Consider the following 14,070-nt stretch of genomic DNA (forward strand, 5'->3'; position numbering starts at 1 on the left):
GGGTCACAAGCTCTAGCCCTTCTCTGATGAGGCACATAAGGAATTCTGTCAAGGATGTCTACACTGTGTCTTTCAAGAGATGCTTCATCTTGGTAGACAACCGACAGACTATGTGTCCATCCCATGGCCAGGTGTCCTCTCACAGGAAAATTGGTATTATGGGCAGACATTTTTGTGGCTCGTTTAACCTGTGTTCAGTTTGACCTTGTAAAAATAACCACTAAGACAGCCCTGACTGGAAGGACAAATGAAGTTTAGGCTTAGTGTGTGTCAGGTGACAGGATAAAAAATGTAAAACCAAGGGGCCAGGGATATAGCTCAGCAGCACAGCACATGTCTGGTGAGCACATAGTTGTCCTGAGTTCAATTTCCAGTACCTGACCCCCAAAAAGGGAAACCAAAGTGCATGAAAGAGAATCAATGTATTACTCAATAATTCCCAGGGAGGTAGAGTTGCCAATAGGAAAACAAAAGAATTACAGAGGAAGGAGCGAAGTGGGTAAGAGGATCTGAGCCTGTATTAATGTCCATGTTCTATCCCTTAAGTCTTCTCTTGGAGGTTGTAGACTTGCTAACTAAAAGAAGTTCCCCGCTTCACTCCTAAAGGGTGAGTGCATTTCAATGCCTCTGATGTTGCCCATTAATTTCTATCACAGTCATTAGCAATGAGTCATGCCAGGGTTTGTGTCAGTGAGACAAGGAATAAGCAGGCTACTTAGCAATCACACATGGAGAGAGAAGGTTTGAAGAAGGCCCATGGTGAAAGGATAGGAGTAAGTTTCGAAAAAATTATGTCAGATAAATACATGACCAGGTTTATACATGCAAATGAATATTCTTTTCTGAGCATAATACTGTATTTCATGTCATCCATTTGTCATTAACCACTTTTAGTGTTAACAATGAATTCCTGTAATATGTAAGTCATGTTTTTCATGAATCTAGCATTCCATTTTAATTTAGTTGATTTTATTGATTTACCTGAACTTCAAGTAGTTCTACTAGATAGCAGTCTGTGACCCCAGCCATTCATCAACATTGGTGTTACAAAAGACAAGAACTATTCTCAAAAGGAAAAACACTAAGGTAATTTTTACTCCATTGATCTTTTTGTAGTGCTGCTTTTATTATTATGATAATATCTGTTCATGAATCAGAAAATAAATATTGATAAGATATTGAAATGCATATGTATAGAGAAAAGGGTGATGTACATCCTTTAGGAAAACTCTGTTCAAAATCAGTTGCTGTATACTGCACAACTTTAAATGCAGATGTTCAAAATGGATATCTGAAATGGACACTACTCAGATAAGGAAATATAATTGGTCAATATGGGCCGCGGACTTAGCTCAGTGGCATAAGCACCTGCCCAGCAAGTACGAGGTCATGAGTTCAGTCTCCAGCACACACACACACACACACACACACACACGCACACACAAATCAGTTAATAGGCAAAATAAAAAAATGTTCAATATCGCCAACCATTCCATAAATGCAAATTAAAACATTAAGATTCCATCTCACCCCAGGCAGAATGGGGATCAAGAAATCAAGTGATAACAAATGCTTGTGAGAATGTGTAGAGAGTGGCACGACAGCCCCATTGCTGCCTCCCCGCCTCTCTCCTATGGGCATATGATGCACCTGCCTACATTAACCATAATCCTCTCCTGCTTACATCACATACCCAGACGTGACAATGACCCATCAGAAACCACCCCGTAGCCTCTTCCTGTCCCACCAACCTGCCCTTGGCCTATAAAGGATGCGATCACTTCCTGAATAAACACGGCTTCATCGGATTCTCTCGACTTGCTTCAATCTCTCTTTGTCTCCCCCCTGTTCTACTAATCCCCATTTCCCCTCCAGGTACACCCCATGGATTGATCCACGGGCCGGATCAAGACTGTGGGGATAAAGGAATCCTTCTTAATTGCTGCTGGGAGTATAAACTGATACAAACACTGTGGAAATCAGTATAGAATTCCTCCAAATGCTGCAAGTAGAAATTGCCCTCGGCCCAGTTTCTCTCCATGTAAGTAACTTCTCAGAACAGTTAAAAACAGTAGGAAACATAAACTTGCAGCATTTGTAGTAAAATAGATATACCTTGAGCCCATCATGTTCAGTGAAGTAACTGACACACACAAGCTTAAACATTGCCTGGTTTCCCTTACATGAAAAAAGTTAATGGAAAAAAAAGTCACTGTATTCTAAGCATGGATCTGTTGTTTGGTATCCAGGTTCACTGAAAGATGGTAGTAGAAATCACTCTGCAGGATTTCCACTTCTTTGGATATGCTAAGCTCCTTATTGTTGCATGGTCTATTTTGAATTTTAAAAGTCTCAGAACAGGAAAATCTATACAAAGTAGCTCAGTGGTTGCCAAGATTTAGCAGGAAGGGACTGGGAAATGATAGCTTCTGGGTAGTGTTTTATTTTGGTATAACAAAAATGATCAAAATTTCATTATAGTCACAGTTGTACAACTTCATCAATGTACTAAAATCTGCTGAATCTTAAACTTTAAGTCTGTAAATGTAAGCAAATTTCAGTTCAATAATGCTGTTCTTTCAAAATAAAGTCTATTTCAGTACTATTTACTGTTTTTAAAAAGCACATATATAAGCTTAACTATAAAATAAGCCAAGGCTTGTCCCTATTTGAAGATTTGCTTTGTTATTTAACCTTAAGAAATTTTCTTATTTCTGCTTTTTGAGTTTGTTTTGGTTTGGGCTTTTTATTTTTTGTTTTTCAGTATTGGAAATATAACTCAGGGATACTGTACCAATTGGACTCCAGCTCTAGTTCTTTTTATTATTTTGAGATACATTCTTGCTAAGTTGCACTGGAGGGACTCAAACTTGCAATCTTCCTGCCTCAGTCTCTCAGAATTCTGGAATTACAGGCATGCACAGTGGAAAGCTTTTTCAGTCATATATTGCTATGGCATGGGAATGTCCCTTTTACAACTTAGTACTGAGGTCATGGAAGGATACAATCTTTGTGAGGAAAATTGTGAAGTATCTTGAAATGGACAAGAATGGTTCTTTGTCATGGATCCTCTTATGGGTTATCTGTGCTTTTCACTATCTTTAAATTATCTTACAATTTAAGTTGTTTTTAAAAATGGATAATAATGCAAATTATTCTTTTACATAGAAATATAAATTGGGGCCAGTCTGGCACCGCCATGTCACCCTCAGACCTTGTGCCTGGGCACATGTTTCCTGTGCACCCCACTAGCCCAGGACTGCCACACCTCTGGCCCAATGCCCTTGGTGACCATCCCTATCTCCTGGATCAAGTACTGCGGTTGATGGTCTCCTCCCACTCCCACTCCACTCCCTCTCCCAGGAACTTGAACTACAGTGGATTCTGTGGTGGGTTGATGGGAGACTCAGTAACCCCTCACCCTAACAGAAGACCTCAGCAGGCTCAAGTCAGTGTGGTGAGTTTGCCCCTAAAATAGAGGTCTTCAGAGGATAAATAGGAGCAGTAGCAAAGCTCCCTCCAGCTTTAAGACCTTGGAGAGCTTGGCAAAGGTGTAGGTGACTCCTTCTCCCCACAAAGAGAGTTGAGGAGTGTGCCAATAAGGGCTCCTCCAACTAGGAGAAAATTAAAAGGACTTCTAAGACACCCAGTGACAAAGTAGGGTCTTGGCTGAGACAAACACCATAGGCAGGAAGATCTTGTGACCTGTAATAACCTGAAGACATAGCAACAGCAGGAACTAAGGGTGGATTTACATCAATACTCCTAGGCTAGTCAGCAAGAAGAATATAGGAGTCACCCAACAGGACCCCCAGGAGAAATTCAAGTGACTGGCTCTCCTCTTCATTGTGGTAATTAATAATCAGACAAACATCAACCACACAAAAGGACTGTAAGATTCACACTACCAACAGTTGTCACTATTGGGATTGAAAAACCAAGTATTAGCCCAAAAGATGAAAAACCAAAATGCAATCTCAAACATCTAGTCTATCAGGAACAAGAACAGGTGACAGTGAAATAGAAAACTTTAAAGATCATACACCAGAAATCTCTGAAAAGATAGCAAATGAAATCAAGAAACACATCCATGAGGCTATAGAGGAAATCAAATTACAAATAATTTCCCACATAAAGACAGAAATAACAACCTTAGTAAACAAGTTGCTCAGTATAGCTGGCAAAGAAATGGATTTTAAAAAATACAGGAGCATGGAAAATTGATTGAAACCTTGAATGAATAATATAGAAAACAAGCAGAATCCATGAAACAAATTTAAAGAGATATCCAAGAAACAAAAAAATTCTACTGAAAGCTGGCAAAGCCATTTAAATAAAGCTGAGGATAGAATTTCAGACATTGAGGACAGGATGGCAGATAGCAATCACGAAAGGGTAGAACTTCTAAAAAACCACAAAGTAGCATGAAATGACAATTCTGCAGCTTCAAGATGACACCAAGGGAAACAATATAAGACTAAAAGGCATTAATGAAGATTCAGAAGCCAACACGAATGAAATCAGTAAACTAGTCACAGAAGCAATAGCAGAAAATTTCCCAAACATGGGGGGAAGAATATAATATACAGATAAGAGAGGCATATAGAATGCCAAACAGTCACAACCAACATAAATCTACACCCAGACATATAATCATTAAGATACAAGACATACAGCATAAAAACAGATTATTAAAAGATATTAGAGAAAAACACAGCTCACCTATCAAGGAAAGCCTATTAGAATCATGGCACACTTTTCAGCACAAACCTTCAAGTTAAGACGAGCTTGGAGTGAAGTATTTCAAGCCCTAAAAGAAAACAACTCTCACCCCAGACTGATGTACCCAGAAAAACTTCCCTTCAAATTTAATGGAGATACTTGCATGACAAAGAACAACTGAAAGAATTCATGTCCACCAAACCAACCTTAGAAAGAGTCCTGAAAGACATACTAGATAGAGATAAAAATGACCAGAATCTCCAGAACAACAGAAAGAAACCAACAGGCAGGGCAAGAAATTAAACAAGGGAGAAAAGCAGGAAACCAACAATAGGAACACAACATGGCAAAGTCAAGCCAGTACATATCAGTGATATCCATAAATGTAAATGGCTTCAATTCACCTATCAAAAGAAACAGGTTGACAGAATGGATCAAGCAATAGGATCCCACAAATATGCTGTATACAAGAAACACATCTGACTCAAAAACAAACTCATAGATTAAAAGTCAAAAAATGGAAAACAGTATTCCATACAATAGGAATCCAGAAAAGAACAGAGGTAGCTATTATGTTTGCAAAGTGAATTTTAAGCCTTAAAGGATCAAAAGAGATAAAGAAGCCCATTACATACTTGTTAGTGGAAAACTTCAAGAGGAAGATCTAACAATTATAAATATATATGTACCAAATTCAGGCGCATTCAGTTATGTAAGACAAATCCTAATGGGTATGAAAAACCAGATGATACACAAGAACACTATTGTAATAGGGGACCTTAACATCCCACTGTCACAAAGAGATAGATCAACTAGACAAAAAATCAGCAATGAAATAACAGAACTGAATCATACCTATGAGAAAATGGACTTAGTGGATGTTTACAGTGTTCCAACAAACCACATCAGAATATACATTCTTCTCAGCTGAACATGGGACATTCTCTAAAACAGATCATACATTAACCCATAAAACATTCTTAAGTAAATGCAAAGGGACTGAAATTATCCCATGCATAGTATCTGACCACAAGTGCACTGAAATTGGAAATCAATGGCAAAAGAATTTGCAAAACCTGCATAAATACATGAAAATTAAATAATAATCTTCTGAACAACCAGTGGGTTACAGGTGAAATTAAAGAATAAAACAATACATACAATTCAATGAAAATGCATATACAACTGTCATGGTTTATGTTGGTGGCCCCCAGGCCTCCTGTATTTGCATTGTGCACTTGTGATTGGTTTATTGTCTAGCGCTTGGATTGGAGGTGTGAGTGCTTACACTGGCCTAGGAGTAAAGCCAGGATCTAATGTAATGGCAGGAAGAAGGTGTGTCTTGCTCTCTTTTCCTTGTTTCCTCCTTGCTGTTTGCAGCCACCATAAACTGTGGTCCAGCCATGCCACCCTGCCTTAGAGCCAACTGAGTATGGACTAAAACCTCCAAAAACTGTAAGAAATAAACCTTTCCTTTCCCAACTTTGTGCATCAGGCATTTTGTCTCAGCAATAAGTAAAAAGTAACTAAGACAAACATAGTGTGACCTATGGGACTCAATGAAAGCAGTCCTGAGAAGGAAATATATAGCAATAACTTGTCACATCAAAAAATGGAACAAGCACAAATAAGCAACCTAATGCTACATCCCAAGCTTCTAGAAAAGGAACAGGAAGCCAAACCCAAAGAAGAGAGGAAATTTTAAAGATCAGAGCAGAAATTAATGCGATTGAAACTAAAAGAACAATGCAAAGAATTAATGCATCAAAGAGTTGGTTTTTTGAACGAATAAACAAAACTGAAAACTTCTAGCCAATCTTATCAAGAAAAAGAAAGGAAAATACTCAAATTCACACAATAAGGACTGAAAATGGGAAAATTACTACAGATCCCATGGAAACTCAAAAGATTATGAACACCTACTTTGAAAATTTCTACTCACATAGGGTGGAAAACAGAGGAAATGGACAGATTTCTAGAAACATGAACTACCAAAGCTCAATCAAGAAGATACAACAAATTTGAATAACCCAATAACTGCTACTAAAACTAAAAACATGATTAAAAAGCCCAGGTCCTGATGGATTCACAGCAGAATTCTATAGGAAATTTGGAGAAGATTTGATGTCAATATTTATTAAACTCTTCAATGAAATTCAAAGAGAAGCAATCCTCTCTAACTCATTCCCAGAGGCAAGCATTACATGGATACCAAAATCAGAGAAAGGTCCAACCAAAAAGGAGAACTATAGGTCAATCTCAACTCTCAATAGAATATTGGCAAATAGAATGCAGCAAATCATCAAGATTATAATACATCGTGAACAAGTGATGTATATTCCAGGAAAGGAGGGATGGTTTAACATATGCCAATCAATAAACGTAACATACCACATGAACAAAGCAAAAACAAAAATCACATGATCATCTCAATAGTTGAAGAAATAAAGTTTCAATAAAGTCCAACACCTGTTCATGGTAAAAACTAGTATTATGTACGATAGTATAAGCAAAAACCTTTTAAAGACAAGGAGATTATACAGAAACCATTGTTCATTTTCTGTTAGTCGATTCTAAATATTCTGTAATGCTGTCATTCTCTTAAATGGTTTTACATTGTTTTGATATACTTAATGCTACAGTATACGAAGTTGTACTCAAGGACTTCAAGGAAAGAGTCAATATGGTAACTACCTTTGGGTCGGAATTATCTGGTGGTGAAACACTATTCTGCTTAAATGGTTATGTTTTGATCTGCGCTGTTTTGCTGTTATGCCCTCTTTTTTCTCAATCTCCACTCCATTATTTACTTTTTTATTTTTATCTGTTTAATTAAAGGGAAAAAATAGCAGGATATAATATAGTAACCCACTTTGACTTTCTATTATCTCGATTTGAAGCCCTGTATTACTCTCACCATCTTGTTTTGACTGATGTTCCCCTATTCTGTTTTGCTGGATAGTTCAGGTTCGAAAGTTTAGGCATCAGCTGTGAAGATAATGAGATTCATTATAACGCCCATTCTCATTGACTTTTATCTACTTTTGAAGACCTACAATGTCTCCAATGTTTTGGTTTTGTCTGTTTTGTTCAATTGTATTATAACTAATGATATAGGCAATTCTATTAGAGATAGCGGGAGGCATTATGGTAACCATTGTTGATCACCTTGTATTATGTTTTTACATTATCTGTTATGTCCACCCTTTTGACTTGACCAATTCTGTTCTGCTATGTCACATTTGGTTTTACTCTCTTCCAAAAAAGCAATAAGAACCGTGGGAGCAATGAAACCCAAAATGTGTAATAGTCATTGTACAAAAGAGAGGAAAAGAAAGTGCTCTAAACTATATAACTGTGTGTATATTTAAGTGTATAAGATAGAAAATGATATCACAGAGTTTTATTGATCATTAAACAGAACTGTTTGCAGTATCATTGTTGGAATGTCCACTCTACAAGCTTTAATTTTGTGACTTGAACAATTATTTCTAAGATGACAATATGTAATCCATTAACTAGTGATTTCCTACTGTTCATTTTTATCTTCTGTAAATCTGTATAACTTGTACCCTTTCACTGTTTTTTTTTTCTTTTCTCCTTAAATTAAAAAAAAAAAAAAGAAAGTCGAAATACCTGTTATATAACTCAATCTCTTAAAGGTCATTTACGACAAACCAACAGCCTACATTATACTAAATGCACAAAAACTGAAAGCTTTCACTCTAAAATCAGGAACAAGACAAGGATGTCCACTATCACCACTCCTATTCAGTATAGTTCTGGAAATATTACCCAGAGCACTCAGACAATAAAAAGAAGTAAAAGGAATAAAGATAAGAAAAGAAGTTAGGGCTGGGGATTTAGTTAAGTGGTTTCAGCACCTTTCTTGAAAGTGGTCATAAATTCAATCCCCAGTAACAAAAAAAAAGCAAAAACAGGAAGTTAAATTATCATTTGCAGATGACATGATACTTTACATAGAAGACACAAAAAATTCCATTAAAAGACTACTAGAAGTATAAACAAACTCAGCAGCTTTGGATACAAAGTCAATGCTAAAAAATAAATAGTATTCCTGTACACAGACAAAAACTCCATGAGAGAGAAATTATGGAAATATCACCTTTCACAACAGCATCTAAAATAATGAAATACTTAGGAATCAACCTAGCCAAGAATGTAAGAGACCTAATATGCTGAAAATTATCCTATTCTAAAAAAGGAGTTTGAAGAGGATATTAGAAAATGGAAGGATATTCCTTGCTCTTGGTTAAGAAGAACCAACATTGTGAAAATAGCCATACTCCAAAAACTGTTGTATAGATTTAATGCAATCCCAATCAAAATACCATTAACATACCTTACAGAGCTAGAGAAAACATTCTTAAAATTCATTTGGAAACAGAAGAAACCTATAATAGCAAAAGTGATTCTGGGCAACAAAGGTAAGACAGGAGGCATCTCAATTCCTGACTTGAAACTATACTACAAAGCCATAGCAATAAAATCAGCATGGCGCTGGCCAAGAAATAGACTTGAGGATCAATGGAACGGATTAGAAGATACAAACACAACTACAGAGACACTCAGCTACCTTATATTTGACAAAGGGGCTAAACATGTTCACTGGCAAAAAGATAGCCTCTGTAATAAATGGTGTTGGGAAAGTTGGCTTTCTGCATGTTGAAGACTAAAATTAGAATCATGCCTGTTACTATGCACTAAAGTCAAAATGGATCAAAGACCTAAATATTAAAATGGAAACACTAAATGTACTGGAAGACAAGGTAGGTAGAATTTTTGGAAACATAGGGGTAGGCAAAGAATTCATCAATAAAACACAAACTGCACAGGAAATACTTCAAAGAATCAACAACTGGGATCTGCACTTTCAAAAGACATTACCAAGAGAGGAAAAGAAAGTGCTCTAGGGGCTGGAGGTTTAGCTCAGTGGCATAAGCACCTGCCTTGCAAGCAGGCAGTCGTGAGTTCGATCCCCGGTACCGATAAAAATGAAAAAGACAAAAAAAAAAAAAAAAAAAAGAAAGTGCTCTAAAGGATATAACTGCAATTATATTTAAGTGTGTAAGATAGAAAACCATATTACTAAGCTTTTGTTGGATCATTGAACACAACTGTTTGCAGTCTCACTGTTTGAATGTCCGCTTTGTATGCTTTAATTTTGTAACTTGAACAACTATTTCTAAGATGACCAATATGCAATCTCTTAACTAGTGATTTCTTAATTTTTTTAAATGCTGTATTACTTGTATCTTTTTACTGATTTTTTTTCTCTTTAAATAAATTTAAAAAAAAGAAATCACCAACAGAGTGAAAAGAAAACCCACAAAATGGGAAAGAAGTTTAGCTAAAAATCCCTCAGACAAAGGACTTATATCCAGAACATATAAAGAATTTAAAAAACATCAAGACCGCAAATTCAAAGACCCTTTCCAGAAATAACACACAGATGAACACACAGTTCTCAGATGAAGATATACAAATGTCAAATAAATACATGAAGAAATGTTCACCATCACTGGTAATTTGAGAAATGCAAATTAAAACAGCATTAAGATTTCATCTCACCCTAGAAAGAATGGCTGCCATCAGGAAATCAACTGATAACAAATGTTGGTGAGCTGCAGGGAGAAAGGACACTTCTCCACTGTTGGTTGGTGGCAGTGTAGACTGGTGCAACCACTATGGAAATCAATATGGAGATTTCTCAGCAAACTAAGATTGGAAGTTCCACTCAATCCAACTATTACCCTCCTGGGTATTTTCCCAGAAAAATTGAGATTATGTCACAGTGATTTGCACCCATGTTAATACAGCACAATTTGTGATAGCTAAATCTTGGAAACCAAAATGCCCATCAACCACAGAGTGGATGAAAAGACACGATATTTTTATACAATGGAATATTACTCAGCTATAAAAAGGATGATCTTGAGGTCTATTTAGGTAAATGGTAAATTTCACTTATGAGGATAAGTGAAATAAAAAGACTCACATTAGTAAATACCACATTGTCTCTCTAGTGTAAAAAATAATATAAACTGAAAGAGTAATAAGATCCAAAATATATAATAGATATTGTAAAAATGAAAGAGAAAGAAAGTGCTCTAAAGGATATAACTGTATGTATAAGTGTGAAAGACAGATGACCATATTACTAAACTTTTGTTGGATCATTTAACAGAATGGTTTGCACTGTCAATGTATGAGTGTCTATCCACTTTCTATGCTTTGATCTTGTAACCTGAGCAACTATTTCTAAGATGACAATACATAATGTATCAACTAGCAATTTCTTAGTGTTAACTTTTTCTTGAATTCTGTATTATTCCACCTTTTTTGTATTTTGTTTTTTTCTTTCTTTCTTTAAACAAAATTAAGAAAAGAAATACAAATTGGTGGTGTTCCAATCAGTGGTCTGTTGTGATTTAGATCTAAAATCTCCCCTAAAATCCCATGTTGAAGATGACTGGGCCATGGACTGGCGTTTAGTAGTGGAAGGAGCTGTCAGGAGGTGGATTTCTGCAAGGGATATCTTCTCTCCCCTTCACTCTCCCTGCACCTTGGCTGCCACAAGTTAAGCACCTTTTCCTCTGCTGTGCCCTCTGTCATCCTGTTTCTACTTTGGATCCAGTCAACCATGAACCAAAACCTCGGGCCGAAGCAGACTCTTCTTTAAATTGAGGGCATCAAGTATTATTTCCAAATACAGGAAAGGAGCTACAGCATTGTCCTATGTCCACATCATTTCAGTGTGCCTTAACCACCTATTTTTGGTGATACTAAACTCTCCTTTGAACCAATTTTAATGTATTGACAGTTCCTTCATTTATAAGTTAAATAAAATTCTTGGCATACATTCATGTTATACAGAATTCATATTTGCTTTAAAATTTATCTTTTAACCAGTTAATCCCTTCTGGGTATCTTTCCAGAAGAATCAAAAATATATCACAGTGATACATGTGCACTCATGTTTCTAGCAGCACAATTTTTAATAGCTAAATCTTAGAAATAATTCATATCCTCTTCAACCGAAGAATGGATAAAGATGTGATATTTTTATATAATGGAATACTACTCAGGCATAAGCAGAATAAACCCCAGACGTTCATAGATAATTGGATGCAACTTGAGACAATACTCATAAGTGAAATAAGTTAGACTCATGTAAACATCATATTGTCTTTCTGGTGTGAGACACTGAAAAAGTAAATATGGTCTAGAATGTACAACAGACATTGTGAAATGGGAAGTAATTGTTTAAAAGGAAAAAAGAGACAGGATTAAAGAAATAAGGGAAAATGGAGAAAAATCCAAGTTAGCTATATTACTGGTATCTTTTAGTTAACTGAAAAGAAAGGTTCATGTGGATGGATTAAAGTTTTATGCCCATATCTTGCACTCTGAGTAACTGCTTTGAAGATGACAAAATGTGATGTATTCACTATTGTTATTCTCCCATTATTTTCTTATGAAATTATACTTTACCTTTTTTCAATAAAATTTTTTAAATTTTGCTTTAATATCTCAATAAACAAACCAATATAGTAAGGGGAAAGTACTTCATATTACAATAACTTTGACTTACTATGGTACTCTGAGGAGTTACAGGATCCCTCTTAGCCTCAACCAACAAAAATAATAATAATTTCATATTTTAAGGGTAGATCTATATACATAAGATCAAACCACAAAACTCAGGACTATTTATGAGGTCCAAACACAGTTATGAACTTAAAAGTGCTTCTTTACAGATTCTGTTTGCAAGCTCTGGTCCCCTCTGACCACAATAAAGACACTATTCCCATGTGAGATTTATTGTGAGAATTGCTGAGACTGTATATAGAAAGAGCTCAGAACAATATCTGGCACCAAACAGGACTCAAAATGTTAATCACTTTTACTTTATAAAAGTAAAAATGTCATATGAATACATGCTGATTATACTGTATTCTACAAATTTTACCACCCACCAGAGCTCGGTCCTTCATTAGAGCACTAACTTTTGAAAAGTATAGCAAAGGTGTTAACACTAACAGATTTTTTTCAAATAAGTAAAATGTGTTCCACAATGCATGCCAGGGCTGTGTGAAGAATCTTACCAGCATTCTCTATAGTGATTTTCTCATAATAACATTATAAGGTACCTCTTAGTAAGAACTTTATAGTGTCCCCATTTTATAAACAAAGAGATTCACAAAAAGGGTGCCACAAACATGAGGTAAGGCTTTAGTACTTAAACTTTAACCTTTTAATTAAGGAACATACTTTGCATCACTGAAAGAAGTAAACTATGAAAATGTTATAAAATAATTTCTACCCACTGAGACAATGACTCACTAAAATTCCATTTGTTTTGGATTATTAATGGCTTTTATCCTTCTGAAATAAGGCTTTAGTTCATAAAAACTGATAATTCTTTATAGTTGCCACTTTATCTTTTAATCCTCCACTTCTGAACTTCAATTTCTTGCCACTGACAGTGTTTCCTTTCATTCTGAAAGCTACATCTTCTTTATTTAGTATTTGGGGGATGCCTACATAGTGAGGCATTAGCCTTCTTCCAAGCAGAAGCAGGATGCCCAGAGACCCTCACAATGCTTAGGTGATCACTTTGGCCATGCAAGCTCCTTGTGAGGGCACCTGAGCATCCGACAGTGCATTGCACAGCTGCCATCTGGTGGACTCAAAGAGAAGTTCAGCATTCCACTTGCACATGCGAGATCCTGAATTCAAGTAATAGTTACTCAGGCATCCTCTGGCACCCTCAGGAAATTGGCTCATTAAGATGTAATTCCCAGTATAAGATGAAGAGCACCTGGAGTTATAAGAAGCCACACTCCTGTCTTTCAAGGATGTCATCTCTGAACAAAAAATGTCTATATAGCATTCTTAAGTTTGTTATGAAGTTTCATTTCTCCTAAATTGCAGTGTTACATGATGTGGGTTGGGGGGGGGGGCTTTTGTTTGTTTGTTTTTTTTGTCTGGTACTGGGGATCAAACTCATGACTTTGCCCTTGCCAAGCAGGCACTTGTGCTGCTGGGCTAAATCCCTGGCCCGCATGATGCTTTTAATACAAGTCTTATGAAAATAAAAAATTCTTTCAATGTTTAAAAGAAAAATTCATATTGTTAAAGATGATTGAAATACTGCTTTATAAAATACAAGAAACAGTACTATCCCTCAGCATATTTGTATATCCTTCAATATATACACAACAAAAGTTAATTAAGAAAGAGTAAATGCCTTAAAAGTACTATTCATCCACGCAATATACATTTCTAGATGTTCAGTAGGCCCCAACAATACTCCAGTTTTGG

General features: G+C 36.1%; 1 protein-coding gene across 1 annotated transcript in view; it reads right to left on the minus strand.

The window, feature by feature from the left end:
- Positions 1-14,070, minus strand: part of Rp1 (RP1 axonemal microtubule associated) — a 388,520-nt gene that overhangs the window by 356,760 nt on the left and 17,690 nt on the right. The window lies entirely within an intron of this gene.

Source organism: Cavia porcellus, unplaced genomic scaffold, assembly GCF_034190915.1.
Source record: "Cavia porcellus strain 051 isolate PalLab524CR breed Dunkin Hartley unplaced genomic scaffold, mCavPor4.1 scaffold_11, whole genome shotgun sequence".
In the NCBI taxonomy this organism is placed as follows: domain Eukaryota; kingdom Metazoa; phylum Chordata; class Mammalia; order Rodentia; family Caviidae; genus Cavia; species Cavia porcellus.